This window comes from Argiope bruennichi, chromosome 4 (genome assembly GCF_947563725.1).
Source record: "Argiope bruennichi chromosome 4, qqArgBrue1.1, whole genome shotgun sequence".
Classification (NCBI taxonomy): Eukaryota; Metazoa; Arthropoda; class Arachnida; order Araneae; family Araneidae; genus Argiope; species Argiope bruennichi.
Window position 1 is genome coordinate 15,877,209 of NC_079154.1, and position 22,701 is coordinate 15,899,909.

Consider the following 22,701-nt stretch of genomic DNA (forward strand, 5'->3'; position numbering starts at 1 on the left):
GACTGCAACATAAAATTTATTGTTGCATTAGCTGTTAATAAATTACTATCTCTCAGACATAATGCCTGAATAGTCAGTTTTATTGGAAGTAGAGATGATATAGTTCTGGATATTAAGTCGAATTCACTATCTGAAAAATTAATTTACAGGTTTAAGTCGATTATTGCTTTTTGGAATGGATTTCTCATTTTCAAAAATCGTTCCATCATTAGGAGTAAACTGTTCCAATGTGTTTTTAAATCTAATATTAACATATATTCTGTTTTATTTTCAGTTAGTATATATTTTAGTAATATAATCTTTTTATAGGAGAACGTTTAAATATTTTAACAATTTTTCGAACTTTATAAATTATAAGACGGAATTCTTGATAGGTTAATATTTCATTATCATTAGCAATATCTTCTTCAACAATTACATTGTCATTATCTTCATTGTCAATATCACTCTCACTCTTACTCTTTTCAAAGTTGGAATCCAAAGTTTCTATATTCACAGTATTTGGATTATTCTGTTCTTTATATTTTTGGTATAATATATCTATTATTCCTAATTGAATTCCATGTGCATAGCACAACTGCTGATTTGCACCAATCAACTTTCCAACTTTTTTCATAATTGTTGCTCCATCAGTCGTTAGGGATACAATATTTTCTTTCAGGGATAATCCATGTTTCGCTAATTTAGATTTAAGCAATTAATTAAGCCATTAATTAGCTAATTAATTTCGCTCTCTGGGGAGACATAAAAACAAAAACGTATACCATATTGCTATGTTCGCGATACCTGAACATATAGTGGAGACAATTTTAAAAATTTCTAGTAAATACCGAAAAACCGGTATTTAAACTTGTGAATACCGGTATTACGAAATTGTACAAATGGCTCAAAATACCGGTATTCGGTATCCCGGTATTGCAATCCCTATATATATATATATATATATATATATATATATATATATATATATATATATATATATATATATATATATATATATATATATATATATATATATATATATATATATATATATAATAAAAAGGGCAAGTGTGGGATAATTCAATGTAGAATCTAAACATCCTAAACATCAATTAAGCAAATATTAATATTATATAAATAATTAAATATGACCTGTTAATAAGCAAAATTAATAGGAGTTAAAATATAATCAGTGTGATCTGATTTAAATGTTCAGTATTTTTAAAGGCATTATTATAATAATTCATAATCTATTATTCTTAATGTATCATAAATTATGTATTGAGAATTAGAATGAAACAATATATAACTTTTAAATTGAGGTAAGTTTGATAATGCAGATTTTTTTTATTTCTAGAAAGTATGAATAGGACTTAATATACTATAAAGTAGCACTTTCTAAATGATTAACATTAGTTTCCCTAAAATGCGATTCCTGTCTCAATTAAGTTTAAATGATATTTTGGTCCACAATAGTTCTGAATGTCCAAAATGCCTATGGTATGATATTGGGTTTTTTTTTTTCTCGAAGTATCATGGATTCAAGATTTCAAAAATGGTTAAAGGATGATTTTCATCAAATACCATCCTGATAATAAGTGGGAAAATATTGTAATATTGTATAATTACCTGATTGTTTCGTTTGTTGACGAATCAGGTATTCACGATTAATTCCTCAGTAGGTTTAAATTCCGAAGCATTGTATAAAATTAGTGCCCTATAAAACGATCTATTAAAGTATAACCAAAAGGAAGAAATAGATCCAGAGACAATCGGGAATAGATCTTGAATTTGTCTTGATTGATGGAAATATTTTTATAGGGCTAAATGTCAAAAAATAATATAACCATAGAATAAAATATTGTGTTCTAAATAAAAACACTCATGCGAAAAAAAAACTTGTCAATATTTTTAATAAGATATAATTAACTCTTTGAGAAATGAAATTACAAATTTATTGTCGAAAACGAGTTTGTACATTTCAAAATATTAAAATGTAAAATTAATTTAATTTTATTCCTAATAAAATTATCAGCTATTATTCTGAAAATTAGGTGCTATCATCATAGTGCAAAGTGAAATATTGTATTAATGCTAGGCTTACCGTGAGGTGGCATATACTTCTTTCTACCAACGGAGTAAAAATAACCCCTTTTGGTATATCAATATAAAAAATATAAGTTTACTAATCTATTATGAAGTTTAAGTAGAAATAACTTTTATATCTTCAATATATTTGTTGAAGTGTGGTGTGATGAAAAGACAGTTCCACTACGTCTATTTACTAAAAACGTGTTTATTTTCTAATCTAGGTCTCCAAGACCATCTATTCTTCTACCATCATCTGCTACCAAAACATTGACTCACACGTCTTCTTGCTAACAACCTATAACAGCTTCTATCTGACTGACTTTTGACTTTGTCTCCTTGCTTCTAATATACACACATTTTTTAATCTCATACTTTTTTCTATACTTATACCTTTCTCTATGTGCGAACCTATCAAGCCATTACATATTTAAATATAAATGTATGTATTATCAAAAATATTTATTTGAATGGTTAAAATGTCCCACTTCGGTAAAAGTAGGTATACTATATGAATTACTCCGGAACAAAAAAAAAAGAAAAACACAGGATTTGCGATTATATGTTTTATAAATGTAAGTAAAACTTAATTAAAATATTCACATAAAATACGACAATAATTTTCTAAAAGAAAATTAACGGAAAGTTTCTCCAAGAGGTCAAAGTGACCCCTTGGTAAACCTAGTGTTAAGGCATATAGAGAATCGAAAGGCTATCTGTTTACTAAAAATCTATGATCCCTTATAATGGTCATCAGAAAAAGTTAAATTTAATTCTTTTGTCATAAGCAATTGTAACATTTTCATGAATTAAATCTTCATTTATGCCGTGGTTGACTTAGGCTATAAATAAAAAATATGCATTGATGAGATGATAAAATAAAAAGCAATATAAAAAATATCTGTACTTCCATTACTATCCACAAAATAGGAAATTGTGTGAAAAAAAAATTAACTTTCAACTGTCAAAATTAAGATAATTTTTCTTAAAAATGATCTTAATTAGATCATTTTTAATTATGCGTGAATTATTGACAAACTTTAACAAATATGGCTTCTCAAACTTGTAATGATGTCTAAAGACGTGATTTACGTTTCCAATCTTTCCCAGATAAAACTGGCTATTAGTGACATTTACTTTAAATATACTGATTCGCTAAAAGGAAATTCGTTATGGACTTTCAAGAAATTTCTGGAAAAATATTTAAGACATTTTACTAAGGTTATTAAAACGTTATCATAAATAATTTGCAGTCGGAGTAGATTACATTAAAAGAGTTGTAATAAACGTTGACCATATTTTATAATGGCATTTCTGACTCTTCTTATCGCACAAATATATTTGCTTTGTGGAATCCAATGAAATATTTAATTTCGAATGCAAATATTTATAAATAAAAAAAATATTTATATACCTGAAATCTATGAATTTCCTATCTAAATGCACTTCCAACATACTGTAATATGCATTAATCTTCAATGTTCAGAAAACTTGCTAATTATGTCTTAAAACGCTTTTACTAACGTTCTTGTGATCGAAAAGGAAGGAATAGCATTTTTTTTGTTTTTAAATTACACCCCAATTTGAAAATCTCTACATACATTATTTTATGTAATTTTTTGAGAAATTTAAATATTGAATTTTAAATATATTATAGTGAATATTTTTACATTTCCAAGAAAAAAAATGTGCGTCGCTTTCATCATGTCAAATTATTTTCCAAAATTGTATTATTTACTTTTTTCCATTATGCATGCTATACGTGCTAGAAATAAGATTTTGCCCCTGCCTCATTATATAACCATCTTGAATCAATATAAATATTATTATTGGCAATTTTATAGCTTTTGTAATATTATTAAAATTATTATTATATTCATCGTTTTTCTAATTCATTATGTAATTCTTTTATAAAATCAACTTTTATTTTCTTTGATTTATTTTCTGTTTTTAGATCGTAAACTTTTAAATTATTATTATTCGTACACATATTACTTTGTTTGTTCATATCATTCTTTTAATTTAATTTCTATAATTATTTCTAAATTTTTGCAACTATTATTTTTTTATCCCCTTAGATATCCTATATTTTGGTGTTGAGAATTCGAGTTGCATTTATATTTGAAAATTTCAAATACAAAAATTTCAAAATTGTCTTTTTTATTCTAGTTACTATTCATAGATCCTTAGATATCTTTAACATTCAGAAACAAATGTTGTCAGTTTTATTTCTTTTAAATACAATATATTCAACCATCTTTGTAATATGCATAATTTTCATAAATTCGACTGGTTACATTTGGAAATTTGGATTTTTCCAAATTAATTAATTCCAAAACCAAAACACTTTTTTGTTAGAATAATTACGTAACTGAAATATAATCATTTTTAGTTATTTCCGACAGTAGCTTCGGAAAAAATCATTAAAATTCTATTAATATGTGAAAAAAAATTCCATGACTTAGAAGACTATGCTCAATTTTCATTATCTTCTCACAGCTGCCTTTCTAAACCCATGCCGACCTTCTAGTATTTTAAACTCCTATTCTGTTTATTTGACCTAAAATGAGCTAACGAAATTGATTAGACAATCAAAAAATTCCTCAAAGTATTTTTTTTTTTTTTGTATTAAGCTTCGGTATGGAGATGATGAGAAGAGGAGGAAACACTTTGGTTTTATCGCATGTAAATGCTGGTAAAAAAAATAAAGGATTTTTTTTTGTCATTTACAAATTTGTCATTTACAAATTTTTTAACTGTTACTTTGCTAATTCGGTTTTATGCATTTTTCGAATCCCACGAGGGGCACCTCAGACATAGGGATGAGAAGCTCAGAATGGTAAATGGTATATGCAATTGTGGTGGTAACAAAAATGATGTTGGGTGAACTACTCCTACCCATATTAAGTGTCTCCTTCGGGATAGATTGTACTGTCCCGTGATAGAATTTGGTGCAATCTTAGTTTTCATTAATGCTGCCGTTCATTTAGATTCATTACTGTGCCGATGGGCGAAGTATATTTTTGGTTATGTACTTTCCGAAAATTCAAATTTAATCTTCTTTGAAATTCTATGCATATATTTTATTGATAATGCTTAGTTTTGAATTTATATAGTCAATCAAGCATGTGTATGTATAAAATGAAAAATTAGGCTTACTAGATTACACCTTGGTATAAGCAGGAAATTCAGAGTACGAATCAAAAATCATTGGACACAAAGAATGTTTAAAAAAATATTGAAACATTCTAAATAATAAAAGGCGAATTGAATTTAACAAAGCACTTTGTCTACGATGTTAATAATTATTAATTTCTGTCACTGAAATTCATTAAAGCACTATTTAAACTATTCACAGAATTTGTTAATTTTTTATATTCTTATGATAAAAATTATGCATTTGAATTTTTATAAAATATGGGTAATAACTAATTTATCAAATGTTGAGACAGTTTGTTTTCTTTGTTAACAGACATTGTTTAAAAAAAATTTAAAAATGCTTTTCAAATAAAATGTTTATAATTATTAAAGTAAAATATAGCCTTATATACATTTTTTAACATATATATCACGGATTTACTATTTTTCAGAGAAAAATAATTTTAGATCCATTAATGATTGCTTTAATGTTTTCCAATTTTGCTGGATGGCAGCCAGTAGTTACCACAAAAAATGCTATTTCGTTTTCTAACTATGATAAATTCATAGAATTTTTTTAATCTTTTTCTCATAAAATGGAATAAATGGTATTTTTCTGAAAGAGACAAACAAAGAAGAAATATTATTGATGCGAAATTCTCGAATAAAATGCACATTTCTTTTCTAACAATCGAAGAAATTTTCTATTTCACTGGATATTGAGAATCGGAAGAAAAACTGAAATCAAATAAAAAAAGAAAGCAATTTGAACCGTAACAGAAGTTTTCATTTAAATTGTTCATAGAATGAAAAAGCTATATTTCACAAATGGCTGTTGTGAAGGATATTAAACGATTTCAAAAACCTGCAACCATGGAAGTGTTTTACAAAGGCAATATGATAACAAACGCATATATCTTAGTATCTTAGAAGGATATGTCTATTTCTTTTCCAAAATATAATCATCTGAAAAGGAAAATTCCGAGATGGGAATTTTAAGTAAAATGCACTTTTTAAAATGTGAATATCTTCTTACAGAAACATAAGCATTTTTTTCCTTCTTATTTTACATTACATATAAAAATTTCCAAATAGTATTTGATATTTGCTTTAAAATAAATATCTAAGAAAAAAATGTATAAATGTTGCTTGAAAGATTAAAATCTAATCAAAGAATCCAGTTGCCTTTTACTACATATATCTCTTACATTTTACTACTATTTTGGATAAGTAGTAGGAACTTAACATAACCATGACATAAAATAAATTCGCTTTTGGGATATTCTAAGGCTTTATATAAAGGTGTGATGTAAAATATTCACTATTAATAACCTTTAAATTTATTTTAATCTTTTTATTTAAATATCCTTGTGTAGTTTTCAGAACTATGTTAATTAGATTCGATGTTTACAGAAACTTCCAATCAGTTTTCTAAGTGTCTTAATCTGTTTCAAGTTACTGAAAACAAGAAAAGTTTCTGCTTTACGCTGGAATTCGTGTCAGACAAGGTCACTATAAAAAATAGAGACAGTGTCGCCATGGAACTTGATAAATTAAATGTCAGTGAAATCTGCAATTTGGCTACGCTACATATGTTAGCTACTGATATCGTATTTTCACGTTACATTGTAAATTAGAAATGATCTTTTTTCAGAGCAATGAGATTCTCTTCAAATTTCTTGAATATATAGTTTTGTTCCTACATTTCTTCGAATTATTTTTAGATATCAAAACAAGTATATTATTATTGCTCTTTATTTTTTTTTTTCGAATTAAAATATCGTTGAAATATACCCCTACTTTCATCTCCTTGCTATGCTTTGTTTACAATTTTCGCCGTCCATAAATTACATTTTTACTTTTCATTGCTAATAAATTACTTTTTGTATTGATACTTTTGTCTCTGATACTTATATTTCTTAGTTGCGAGTTCTAGCCATATTTCTTATAATTTTAGTTTAGTATGATTTTGTTTATTTTATATTTAGACTCAAAGTAACTCTCTTCTGAGATAATAAGTACCTCGCTTGATTATACCTTCTCGTGTATAATCAAGACATCCAGGAAAAACTACTCTAATATCAGATATTCTAAAGTTCCCAAGAATGTTGAAATCTGACAAGATTTATGAATAACCAATTCCCATAATTTATCAGACAATTAACATAGAAATGGGAAGTATAAAATAGCAACCTAAATTGTTCAAAAAATTCGATTTTTTTTTTTTCATAATTGAATTTATATCAGTTTTAGGTATACATGTTTCACTTTGTAATTATCCGGATAAATTAGAAAATGACTTAAAAATAAGGACAGTATGAAACTTTCATAAATTAATGTATAGCATTAATTAATGTATAGAAATAGCTTTAACTAATGTCTTCTATAAATTAGTGCATAGAAAGTTCTATAAACTAATGTATTGCATACTTCTAACAATTAATGAATTGCTCATTTATCAAAGAATGCCTTGAAGAAGCAATTTTATGAAAGATGTGAAATGTTGAACGTAAGTTCTTCTGGATATGATAAAATTCTTCATTTCCCAGAAACAAAGAGAAATAGCAAAACAAAAACTAGCAATAAACAATCTTTAAACAAAAATCTAATATTCTAATTTACGTTTTTAAATATATCCACAAAAAATTCTAATAAAAATTTATTTTCAATTTTCAATGAAATATTTAAATTCACTTTCAGAAAGAAAAAAAAATCTTTGGGATCTTGAAATATGTTGTCAAGTGGAAAACAAATATCTGAGGGTCTTTATTTGCACAATACCTAATTTGAGAATACTAATCGAAGTAATTTCGAAGCAATTTCTTCTAAATTCTTATTCACAATAAGAGTCTGATTGGTATAGAATCTTTTCAAATGTTTTTAAGAAATATTTTATATTTTTTTCAACTTATAAATGTAATTGTTGTTTTTCGATTTCATATTTAATTATTTTAAGCTTTAATAATCTAAGCATTTAAATAGTAAAAGCGAAATTATTAATAAATTATAAAATACTGTTAATTCTGGTGGTAGAGATTTTCACTTTTGCTAAATCTTTACACATTTTTTTTACCTGCTTTAAGACAAATATTTTCATATTTACCATATTATTAAGTATTATCTATTTGAAAATTGAATACGAAAAGCAACTCTTGAATATTTACTTACATATTGACAACTTTCTGTCTTCCTTTCATTATTAATTGACCACTTTTTGTCTTCCTTTCATTATTAATTGACTACTTTCTGTCTTCCTTTCATTATTAATTGACCACTTTCTGTATTCCTGTCATTATTAACGATTATTTGATGTGTTTATGATGTCAATGTGAAATAGGATAGATTATATTCCATTTATTTTTTTTATATATTGAGATGAAAATAAATACTGCGCAAAGTCTTTATTTTTAATGAATTTAATGCGCATTGCGTTCCAGTTACTTAAATCGATTGAAATTTTAGAAGCTTTTTTTATCTTTTCACTTACACTCATGTACAAAATTAAGATCACAAAACTGTTTTTCAATATAATTCTAAATGGCCACCAGTAAAATTTAAACAAATTATATTTTATATATTGTGAAGGACCGGTAACACAATATTAACCTTTGTTGTGGGAAAAAATGTTGTTTAGCATTAGTTTTTGAGGAACTACTGAAATTAGACCGCTTAGGCATCTGGGATTTTTGCCTGCAATTTTGTAAATATTGCATTAAAACTAAAATTTTAACCTGTTTCCAGTGAGAATGAGTTCTCAGAATCATTTAGACGATTCCATGAGATGGAGAACCGTTGGCAGGCTTGAAGCTGAGCAGTCTCAAGCGGAGGTGGCTCGATGGTTACAAGTGGCACCGAAAGTGGTATCCAGGTTGTGGAATCAATTCCAAACAAGTTGTACTGTAACCAGGAAGGCCGGCCAAGGTCGTCACAGAGCAACGATGCCTGCACAGGATAGCTTTTTTGCATTAAGCGCACGACGGCATAGGCTGACAACGGTTCCTCAACTTGCTCGTGACCTTGCTGCTGCGTCAGGAATAAGAATTTCCAGACAGACAGTATACAGACGTGTAGAAGAGAAAGCCCTTTATGCCCGGTGACCAGTTGAGCGCGTCCCTTTGATTGCATCCAACAGAAAAGCCCGGTTGTCGTGGTGCCTAACATATCAGTCTTGGACACATCAAGAATGGTTGCGTATTCTTTTCAGTGAAGAGTTGAGATTTACCACACAGAGTGAAACTCGTCGAGTCTTCATTTGGAGAGAGCGAGGAGCTCGCTATCATCCCTCCTACGTAAAAGAAATTGACAGATTTGGTGGCAGAGGAATCCTTGTTTGGGGTGGCATAATGTTGGACAATCGTACACCACTGCATGTCTTCAATGCGGGTAATGTCAATGCACATCGCTATAGGGACGAGATCCTTGAAGCCTATGTGAGGTTGTTCCAGGGTGCTTTTGGCCCAGACTTCCTGTTTATGGACGATAACGCGCGTCCACACAGAGCCCAGATCGTTGATGGTTTTCTTGAGGAAGAGGATATTTGACGTATGAACTGACCCTCGAGGTCTCCAAATCTTAATCCTATTGAACATGTTTCGGATGGTCCCGGAAGAGCCATCGCACAGCTAACCCCTGCTCCTAATACCCTCCAAGGGTTAAAAGCCGCGCTTTTGGAAGAATGGGCTTTGTTGTCCCAACCATTTATTGATACCCTCATAAACAGTATGAAAGCTCGTTGTGAAACCTGTATAGCAGTGCGCGGTGGTCTCACTCCATATTAGACAGGCTTTTCCCTAGATAAAGGCTTTACCTCTGATTCATAATGTAACACTTTTTGATATACACCGTTTCTTAATTCCCAATTAAAATATTTTCCATGCTGTTATGCGTCTTTGTTCTTTCTTCCATTATAGTGTACCTCTGTGCCAAATTTCGTGGCAACACGGTGAATAGTTTTTCATTTTTTGCAGATTTTATGTTTGTGACCTTAATTTTGGACATGAGTGTAAAATAGCACGGATAATTATCATTTAATTCAATTTTGTTATTTTTGCAAATGCGGATTTGCTAAAGGATGGTTTAAACGGATTAAAAATAGTGAAAATTGCTTTTATTCCAGATGCTAATTCCTAGTTTTCATATAATATAATATAATTATTTATTATATAATAAAAAGTTTGTCTCTTTTTTGCAATTCGAGAAATTAATAAGTTTCATTAATAAAAGAAATTTTCTCATCATATTTAAAATTAAAACTAAAAGGCATTCTGATCTTATTAAATTAAAAATGAAATCTGAAGATTTAATTTTTTTTTTCTATTCCTCATAAATTTTTTCAAGGCAACCTTAAAAGGAAGTCAAAATCTATATTTAGTAAATAATCATCTTCTAGACCAAATCCATGTTTCATGATGCATGGCTTATTTGTTTAATTTATCTGCTTTTGCTTATTTAATTTTGAGACCAAAGTTCTTTCTTGTGAGCTCACTCTTTTGAACAAACGAACCCTAGCAATTTTCAGACATTTCATTAATACCAATTTTTATATTTTCTTTTTGACACCTTCAACATTATTTAATTGTAAAATTTCATAAGAGTTGCTAGGGTTTAAGCCAGTAGATGTAAATAAGGACAATTTTTCAGTTTCAGTAGATCTTGAAGTAAATAATATATTCTAACGAACCAATGAAATAAAAATAATCCTGTTTTCCACTTTTGCCCAAAAATATTTTGTTCTTCCTAAACTTTCAAAAGTTAAAAAAAACGGAAATTTTATTTCATTTGTAAAAGCTATCCTAAAAACATACACTCTGAATTAGCCTTTTGGTAAAGACTAATCTTTGATATTTAAAGATCGCAGCTGGTACCCATTTGTAAAATATTAATTTGGACACAAGCCTTATTTTTATGCCATCTTACAAAATTCTTAAAATACTTTTCAAAGAATCCTCATATATTTTAAAAGTTCGAAATCAATTTTGCAATATGAAATTAATTCTGGATGAACAGCTGTTGGGAGTTCATTCTCTTAGAAACATACACTAACAATATAAGCTAGGTTTGCAATGATCCTAAAAGAATCATGTATAAAGGCTGGAAATCAGTAATCTGCAATCAGTGATATCCATTTCAAAGACCGTAATTTACACAGAAAGTGGCTTCGTTAGAGGAACAATGAAGGAAGCCATTAGGAACAAATGAGTTCGCAAAATGATTTACCCAAAGATAATTGATTCAAGGGATACTTAAATTCTACAGTACGCATTTTGATTACTATCAAGTGATAGTTAAAAGGAATGAAAATTTTAAGTCTCATTTTCACATTAAATAGGTTTTAGTTACTTTTAATTTATCAAAAGAGCAGCGTGCTGTCTGTGTCTTTAAGTTAAAAATTCAATTATAATTCTTTTAAGAAGAATTAATCGCACTTTTAAGAGCCAAAATAACTCCTTTCTGAAAAATTTCCATCATAAATGAAATCTCACCTTTCTCTTTAATTTGCTTATTCTTACTTATTCTGAATCTACTTTCTTATTAATTTTAAATTTATAATTAAAAATTAATTTTTAATAAATTATGAAAATAATTGAAATTTAGTTAGCTTCCTCAATAACGTCGGAGTTTTATTCACACAACATATATATGACGCCAATTTAAGATTCATAAATCGATGTTTGAGGAGTACTAAATTAGTCTCCATATATTTTTTCCCTTCAATTCTTACATATTTTTCCAAAACATATTTAGAACGTAATCAGTAACTTTTTATTGTTTTAAGAAAAAAATGCAAACGATTTTTATCTGTCTATCAAATTATGCAATAATAAGATTGTGACAATATGTTTTATGAAAAAAAAATTCTTTCTCTAAGCGTGCATTTTAAAGCATATTTTCACTTTTTGAGACTGAAAATGTTTGTATGCTGGCAAAGCTCTAACACATAATACAATTTAAAAAATGTGTCAGAGTAATAGAAATTAGGTTGCAATTATAATTATTGTTTTTAACTTTTTAATTTTTTTCTTATTTTAACATCAAGTAACTTCTATTTAGAGTAACTTAAACTTATTCAAAATACATAATATGTTATTGTGATTTTCAACCATTAGATACACTAGTTATCTATTCAAAGGTTAATTATGAAGCATATGTGAAAACAAACTTTTTTTTACTTTCAATTTTATACCAAATGTCTAAGCATAGTCTACGCTATGCGGAGACAAATGTCTACGCTATGCATTTTTTTCTATAAGGTATGTATTTTTTTCCATGGCAAAAAGTCCGTAAAAACTTTAAAAATTTATAAAACACAGAAAATTAAGCAAATAAAAAATGGTTTGCAGATTTAGCATCAATAAGTCACGAACCAATGCCGATAGGTGGCGTTTTGTATATAAATGAAAGAAAAGACACACAAATAATATAAATAATGCTATCAAATCATTTATTATAGCAATATGCGTTTCACATGTCCCCAACCACAAATGATAACACATTGCAAACGCGTCACAAATCCAGAAATTGGAGAGTGCAGCATGTCCGGCTGTATACATGACAGCTCTCGGCGGATTGCATCTTTCCAACAGATTGTATGGACGGGATCGATACACCGGAGATTTTAAATTTACACATAATCTGGTGTCAGATCTGGTGACTGAGGAGACCATGGAAACTTGGTTTCTGTCAGCTTCCGTGTACTGCTAGTTCCTGCAGCGGATAATGTTTCCATTTTGGCTGAAACGCGCGCCGAACGTGTCTACCTTAGACTAGGTTGTCTGAACTTATACGATCCTCCAGCGGTCCAGTTTTTTCGAATCACTGAACAAGCTTTATGAGCTGAGCAAGCTGACTATTAAAGTCCCTTTTCCAGTCTTCGCATTTTTCTGAAATCTAAATTTACGTTGTATAACAGTCGCTAATTCTTGGTTTAGGTAAAACAGTTTCACCATTAAAGCGTTAAAGCACACTCGGCATTCTTGTTCACTTATATGGCATGCAATGAGAACTGGTTCTGAATTAAGGGCGTAAGTATTTATAATTACCTGCCTCATTTGTATATTTCCAACTTAGCTGTTCTTACCAGCGCCATCTGGCGGATTTTTTTATTATTTTTTTTTCTTATCTTAAAAAAAATCCAGCAACCAATCAATGCTAAACCTGCGAACCGTTTTTTATTTTGGTTATTTTTTTTAGGTTTTATGAATTTTTAAAGTTTTTACGAACTTTTTACGCACCCTGTATAACATATATGTACTTAATATGTATAGAATCAGTACTGGAAATTACCATTTCTATACTTTGTATTATATTTCTGCATTTGATAAACATGAGAAGTTCATGTAACTCAAATTAAGACATCTTCTATATTGCAACAAAACCGTCCTATAACAAATTCCAAAGAGTTTTAAACAACTATTAAAACATGAATGATACATAAATAAACTACTATACAAATTAAATAAAATAAGTTTTTGAACTGAATGTGAAAGAAAATAAATAAATGAAATAAAAATCCTAATTAATGAGCTATTCACGATAAGATTTTCATATACAGAATGTTCAAAACATTTTAAATCTGAAACTTGAAATGCTAAAAATATGAAATTTTCTTCTTAAAGGTAATCCGAGGAATATTCACATTTTTTTACCCAAAAAGTCAAATAATTTTCTTATTCCATATAAAAGGGTTTCTGAAAATAAATTTAACATGACATTCTCCACAATAGAAGTGGCTTTTCATGCAGATGCTCGGAATGATAAGAAATTGAATTAACTCCGCGACTTCTGAATATTCTGTAAGCTTCTAAACTCAATTTGTATTAAATTTCCAAATATACCTTCAGAAAACCTACCTTACACAACAGGTAAGAACCGAACAATGTCAGCTACATTCCTTCTTGCATAAATTGCTCTTTTACATAACATCTTGTGACTCCGATATAAATACGCTGGAAATTCTTTTACTAGCCCACTTCGATTCCGTTATTACACTTTACAGGCACGATGAGAATTCTCAATTACTTCTTACCGAAGAAAAAATGAACTTATATAATGAGGTTCTCTTCTTGTTAATCCTTCCTCTGATCCTATGAAAAACTAGAAGCGCTTTGTGGCAGCTGCAACGAATATGATGACTCCAAAAGATGTATTGAAAGTAATACTAAAAGAAAATGCTAGCATTGAACATAAATAGTATTTTGTAACTAACATTCTCTGTTAATAATCATACGCAGGGATGGAAAATATATGGAATTTTTTAGGATTATGAGTGATTGATTTTACAAGTAAAACTTTTTAAACTTTTATAATTACATGTTAGATATTATAGGGAGTAATTCTTTCCTTAAATATTATTTAGCGGTACATTTATGGACATTTGAAAATGAAATATAATTATATTTAAAAGTCATTTTTTATATATAAACTATATTTATTGTAAAATAAAATCTTAAAAATATAAAATAATATATTATCAAATATGAAATCTTAAGAAATAAATACACTTTTAAAGAGTTTTCAATTTCCAATACACATATAATGATCCACAGTCAAAATTAGAGTAAGAGGATATATTTTCATCAAGTCTTACCTGAAATCTTGTAAGCAAGAGAATATACATTGTTTAAGGGACCATAAATACTAACAAACAACATTTTGCTCTTAAAGCATTATGTAATATTAGAGTCGGAGGGTGAAAAATCAATGCATTTATAAAACTAATGAAGTAATCAATTTAACAATACATCACACTTTTCACAGAACTACGAAATCTATCCAGTATTGCTATTTTATACTGTCTATACTATTCATGATATATTCTAATTTATGAGCAGACTTTGAGCTCTCCTTTTTAAGCAGTATTTATATAGTATTGATAATACACCCATCATTTCAAAGTTATAAATAAAATTTTATTCAGGTCAGTTTTTCAGTTTTTTTGATATACTCAATTATGACTAAAAAAAACATTGCTACAATATAAAACATATATGTACAGCGTCATTACAATGTTTTACTACTTTGCAGTAAAAGGAATGTTGCATAAATACAAATATAATTAAGGCTTATATTTCTTTAAAAATATTGAATGCGCAGCATTAACGAAGAAGATTTTATTTTCATAACATGATTAGCGTTATCAAGAACACGAAATTTATATTTTAAAAAAGGGAGTCATATAATTATATGAATGTTCGTTTTATAGTCTACCAAACTGTAGGCATACAATCAATAATATCTTTTGATACGATTTAACACTGAACACATAGTGTTTCAAAACTTACTGTTCAAATTTCGTAGGAAGATATGGAATATCTCAGGAAATCTATTTAGCATAGGAAAGTTCCTCTATGGAACTGGCAAACTTCCTCTGCATAGTAAAATAGACAAGTTAAGTGAACACAAGGAAATAATAAAGTTAAGTGGTAACGAATGTGGTCTTTATTCAAACAAGGTATAGTGCCAGTAAGTGCTAGTCGTTACCAGTACCTCACAAGTAGGCGCTCAAAACTGCAACCATTTCCACGAACACGGGATTCAGTTATAATTGTAAATGTTTACTTATATTTACAACTGTTTAATATTTGCGGCATTTCCGTCGAGGAGCTCCAGACCATAGCACGATTGTCGCGCGTGATCAATGAGTCTCCAGAGATGAGCCAACCGCATGGCCACTTAGGTCACCTGATTTGCCACCCATGGATTTCCTTTTGTACTGGGTCATGAAAGACCATGTGTTCGAGACCCCTATCGACAGTGAAATGGACCTTGTTGTACGAATTATGGCGACCAAGGCAATGTCCATGATATTCCAGACGTTTTTGAAAATGTTCAGCGGTAAACGCTATGACGCTGCGAATCCGGTGTCCGTGTAAATGGTCGCAAATTTGAGCACTTACTGTGAACTTGCACTTTATCTCGTTGGAATAAAAGTCACCTTCGTTAACACTTAATTGTACAGTTTCCTTGTGTTCACTTCACTTGTCCATTTTGACCATGTCTATAACGTTTGCGGACATACTTCCTATTTGAAATCGGTTTTCTGACGTATTCCCTACCTCCCCACGAAACGTGAACGATAAGTTTTGAATCACCCTCTGTACAATGCTGCATTTATTACAGTTTATGAAATTATACTAGCAATTTGACCAAGGTACATCCAATTAACTATTTTGCAAAAGATTCGATTTAAATATATCGATAATTAATTGATTAATCTCTAATCAAGTGAAATTTCTAATTAAACTAATGTATATTTCTTCTTATTTAAAATAATATTTTAAATGAAGTATGAACATCAAATAATATCGAATCAATTATGAATAGGCACAAATTATTTAGATTATATTCTTCAGATTTCATGTTTTTTAATACTTCTGTGAAGATAAAAAAATTCTTGGTATAATGCTTAATATTATTCTTCGTATATAAGAATTAATACTCCGTAGCCCCTTTATTTAGAAGATCTTGAAACGCAAAACAAAAAAAAAATAAAAATAAAAATAACTGTCAAGAATTTTACTGTAATAAATTTATGAGGAAAGTTGTCTGCATTCAATCACTTAGCATTTAGAAGAAAAAAAAAAAGAATCCAGCTCAAGCGGTAACCGATTTTGTTGATGGAATATCTAATGGAATAATCATTAGGGGCACAGATGTTGTTAGAGGTATCGCATAATTACGTCTTTTCTTTTTATGCAGACAGTTAAAGAAAGAAAAGTACTTGGATGAGTTTCTGATATTTCAGCTAAAAGGATCTCAAAATGTTCATGATACTTTTGATGCACTTAATGCTCGTTAAACATTGTTTGATTTGTATCGCAAATACTTATTTAATTTTTTGAGACTTTGGTTTCGACATATTGAAGACAATAATAAGGGTTATTAATAGGTGGGTTAAGGTTAATATACGTGTGTAAAGATTATAGTATTTTATTTATTTTTGTGTAATTAATTATATTTCCTGAATTAATACTGTTTGATAAAATCCTAATCTTTTAAAGAAAGTCTAAATGTCTGATGAAAATTACTACACATTCATTAAAGTTGCTTAAATATTTTTAAAAGAAATAAATGACAATTAAATTAGTTAGTTCCTTAGTAGAGAAAAAAAAGAAGCATTTTACAAAAGAAAAAGAGTAAATAATGTCCTTTCTGATTCATACTTAAATATTTGATAGTATTATTAATTTACGTCCACAAATGTCTAAGGGTACAAACAAAATTCTTACCAAAAGTACATTTCATTGTCTTGTGCTTTTGTATTGTTATTTCTGTATTAAAGTATAATGCTTTTTAAACTGACATTTTTATTAAAAATTCAATAAACCAAATATTTGATTGATCAGCTGGAACATGCCTAATCCTGAAAAAAAGTCGTAAAAAATGCATGGAGACAGTTTTGATTTTCTAAATGAAAAAGTAAATAAAAAGAAATTATTTTACCTTAAAAAGAAGTTATTTTACTATTATTTTCATTTCTAAAGCAAATTTTCTTTACGGAATATATATATATATATATATATATATATATATATATATATATATATATATATATATATATATATATATATATATATATATATATATATATATATATATATATATATATATATATATATATATATATGTTAGATATATTAGATATATATATATATATATATATATTTATACATATATATTTCACAGGCAACAGTACTGCAGTTTTACTAATAAACAATAAGCATTTCATTCTCCTCTTTGAATTCATTTATTAGTGCATTAATAATTTTTCTATAATTTTACATCGTTCATACATTTATTTCATCGTTTTGCCTATTTATAAAATGGTTATTACCATCAATATATGGATTTTCTGATTTCGAATAATTCATGTACAAAATTCGATTTTTCGACTGATCCGTGGTGTATGGTGGCATGATGAAGGTTGAATTTCACAAATAGGTTGAAATTTCTCCTATTTTTGACTTAGAGAGAAGAGTGTTGGATTAGTTATTGTACGTCATCTGACCATGGTTCAATAATATGTTTTTGGACAGGAAATAGTCGTCATGCTAGCCCCAAATGGATATTCATACAACTATTGAGAATTGAAATCATTTTGTCCTTTACTCAGACATTTCGTGCATGATTCGTAACTTAATTACTATCAAGATGAAACAGGATTGGCGCATTAATGAATGGCCAAAGGGAACAGAAGTCCTTGGCTTTTCATTGCTTATAAAGGTATAAAACAACTTTCTTCTAATCCATATTCTGAAAGAAATTAATTATTTTTGCAGTATAAATTTTATGCTAGCTTTTAAAATATTCTATTGTAAAATAAACTTGGGAAAAAAGAATTCTTTCATTTCGTGGAACGCAACATCATATAATATTAGCATATACATTACTTTTAAAAGATATGTGTAGAATGAGCTCATTACTATTGATCTATAAAAATTATTTTTGCTTATAAATTGGAAAAAAATGGTAGAAAAATAATTAGATTGGCTATAAACGAGATAATGAGAACTTAATAGTGAAGAATAAGAAAATTTTCTATGAATATCAATAGCAATTTTAAGAAAAATAACAATTTTTTTATCAATTCAGTTAAGGAATAATAAAATTCCATTAGATGAAATCATATTAAATTAATTTAAAATCATTTAAATATTTTTAAACTATTCTAAATTCTCCATCGGATAAAAACTTGGGATTCTTTTAAAGATCATAATTTAATGGATTTGTATTCATAAAATGAAATTAAACTATGATATCAAACTCATAAAAAGAACTTTCATATTAATATCGTGTTAACTCAAATATTATTTTGTTTGATAAGATGGCACTAAATATAAGCTCTAAAGCATAAATAATGCATGAAGTATTGAATGAGATTTAGATTTTTATTTCCAGGCATTATTACTGTCTAGATATAATTTACTTAAAGTGATTATATCTATATGGATTTGCAAATATTTTCATAGTCTCATTTTGTTATCTTATCATATCTTCAATTAATTTTTTTTAATAAAACTAACTGGTTTACTTTTTATTTTTATAACCCATAATTTAGAAACAAAGACAGGCAGACAATCTTTGAAATTATTATTGTAACAAAAAGAAATTCATAAAGAACAAAGTATAATTAAATGGATCTGGTGAGAAATATTATTAGAATAAATGAATTTCAGAATTATACTAAATTTATAAAGATATCTAGATATTTATATACATTTTATGCAAAATCTTAAATTTAATTTTATTGTATATCTTTTCTATTTAATTTTATCTGATAAACTATTGTCGAAGATAAATTATTAAACAGATCAACGTTAAATAATTCTTTGTGATTTTACTTCTCTTATAAATAGTTAGTAAATAAGTATTATCATTTTTATAAATTCCTTCGTACATATAGGAATACAAAATGGCCTTATTTCATCATGTTTGTCAACTGAATTTTCTTTAATTGCAATCAAGAATCTAACGAGGTAATAAAGAGAAAAGAATAAAGGTAGAGAAATGTCTATTTGAAATCAAATATCAGAAGAATAATTGAATCCGTTGATACGATTTTGGATGTATCAATTCTGAAATATCAAAAAATAATGTTTCATTTTTTTAAAAAAGAATTACTGATTTCTATTTCATCGTTGTTATTATATTATTTCTTCAACTTATTTCCTTTTAGAAATTAAATCTATCATTGTTCTGCTGAAATATTTCAACCTTATCATGCAATCGATTAAATCTCCAAGAAATATCATCTGATTCATCATTGAATATTCGCAATCAAATAGTTCTTCATTGCACCTGAAGGCGACAAAATAAATTTATTTCAATTATTTATCAAGTCATATAATTCTAAATGCATGTATAAATCATGTGAAGGCATTGTCCGTCTTAAATACTTATTTACTGCTTTAAATCGGGTTCAAAAATGCATTTAAGAATTTATTTAAAAGTAAGGAAAATCCAGATCTTAGGGATAATGAAGGAATGTGATTGTAATATGAGTATTCATATTCCAAAAATCAATTGATTATTTAAAATAACCCCCAATAATACATGCAATTTGATTATTTTGTTACTTGTGCCTAAGTGAAGAAAAAAAAATTATAGAAAAAAATCTAGAAACAGTTAAGGAGTTAAACTGGTAACAAAAGAATCTCAATTACAGATAAGGAGTTGAACTGGTAACAGAAAAAATCTTAATTGCAGCTAACGTTTTATTACATCTTAAGTTGATTCTAAAACTTTATATTATGAATTGATTTATGAATGAAATAAAGATATATTTGTATTTCTTTTATTGTTCCTAGTAAAAGTTCCTGATAATTCGAATTGCAGTTCGTTCCTGATGAAATCGAATTGCAGAGAATGAGACTCTCATCATCAAACATGATTTTTTTCAACCACGCCATAATTCTTCAGACTGTTAAAATTCAGTCGAGGAGATAATGAATGGAGATAATGGAATGATGAAATCTTAAAACTTTTAGATATATAAATTTAATTAGAAATCATACAAGTATAAAAATGTTTTTTGAAATAAATATACTTCCGATGTTCGAATCTTACTGGTAGTGTGTATAAAACTGGCAGAAATTTTGAACATTCTTTTCCATCATCAAAATAATCGTATTTGATGTATAAAGTGGGATTTATCAATCATATATTATCTCCTTTTTTACTTTCATCGCAGTTCCAATCATTTTTTTTATCACAAAACATTTTCAATAACGTTTTCAAAGGAATGATTCCTGTCGATATACATATTGAACTCTATAGGTATGTATCTGTAATTATATTTTGCCCTATATATTGTCACGTAGAACTATAGTTTAGAACTCAATGGCACACACAAGAGGTAGAGCTAAACCAATTTATTAACTGAACTCTGAACTGAGAATACAGTAACTGACAAATCTTCCGCTTTTATGCAAGCAGAGAAAGATCCAGAATACTCTTCTTTAGACAGTAAGAAAAGTCCAGAACAATTGTCTGGTAAATTAAAGAAATGTCCAGTATCTTCTGGAACATGAAATAAAGGAAAACATAAAATCGGGGAATTAAGTATTTACAAATACTATTAATCGCATTGTCTCTAGCGGGATTCGAACGCAGGTCTCTTGATCATGAGACCAGTTTACCATTCGGCCATGGAGATTCGACTGTCTTTCTTCAATGCGGCAATATATTTGTTTTGTTTTCAATATGAAATCCAGTCAGTTTTATTTGTCATTTACAACTAATGATTTTCATAAATATGTTTGCTTGAAAGATCTCTGAAGTCACATGTCAAGAGAACGTTATTTACAACTTCGTGGTGTATATTCAATTCAATTTCATGTGAAATTTCAATAAAATACATATTTTTTTTCTAAAGCAAAAGAAATCGGGCACTTGACATTTATCAGTTATAGTCTTATCTAGGATAGATTGATATATCAAATGATCCTCCAGATTAATTAATGAAAAGTTTAAACTGAAATTAGCAAAAAATAGTTAAAAGATGTAAGTTAAGTTTTAAGGTATTGTATCCAAAATATATACTTATACGAGATTCTTACAATATTAAAATGCATTTTTTTAAATAAAATAAAACGGTAGTCTGTTCAAAAGGATAACTCAACAGGGCGATATAAGTCTCCAATTAAATATTCAATTTTCTCAAAATATATTCATCATATATAAAAATTTGTGACAAAAATATTTTATGAACATTAATTTGAGACGCGATTCCACGGGAATTGTAATAAGCACTGATGTGATAAACTAAAATAATTTTCTACATCCCTTTTGGGATTCGGTTTCTATCAGATATTTAAAAATCAACTTTAATAGAAAGACATATTGAATTTTAAAGAAGATTCAGTAAGCATACAATAAATTTATGTTTCTAGTAAAATGAATAGATAAATGCTAGATATTTCTTAAATTAGTTTGAAATACTAATAATCTTAAATTTTGGGGAAAATTTTAAAAAGTAAATTGCATGAATCATTTATTTTTAAATCACTTTTTAAAAATGTAAGAATTTATTTAAAAATTTTAAGAGTATTTAATATATTCTTACGAGTGTATTCATAAATATTAAAGTGTAATAATTGCATTCTTAATTATTCCAAAATATAAAAAGATCACTTTGAGTAACATACTTCATGAGTTAAATAGCTGTTATAGCCTTATTCAAATGCAAATAGGATTATTCTTCAAATGATAAAATTTTTAATAATTATATAAATGAAGATTATATAAAACGTTACGTGATTTATATACATAATAAGTTACATAACTATTATAATTTTATACAAATAACAAACATTTTTCATAATTTTTTAACAAAATTTAAGAAAAACATTTGAATTTTTTTTTGTAAATATTAAAATGCTTAATTCAAAAGCATAATGAAACTATATAAAAATAATCAAGTATTCTTTATAAATATAAAGTAAGAGCTTTCACAATAGAATAGGTTAAATTGAATAATTCCAAGGGTATTCTATC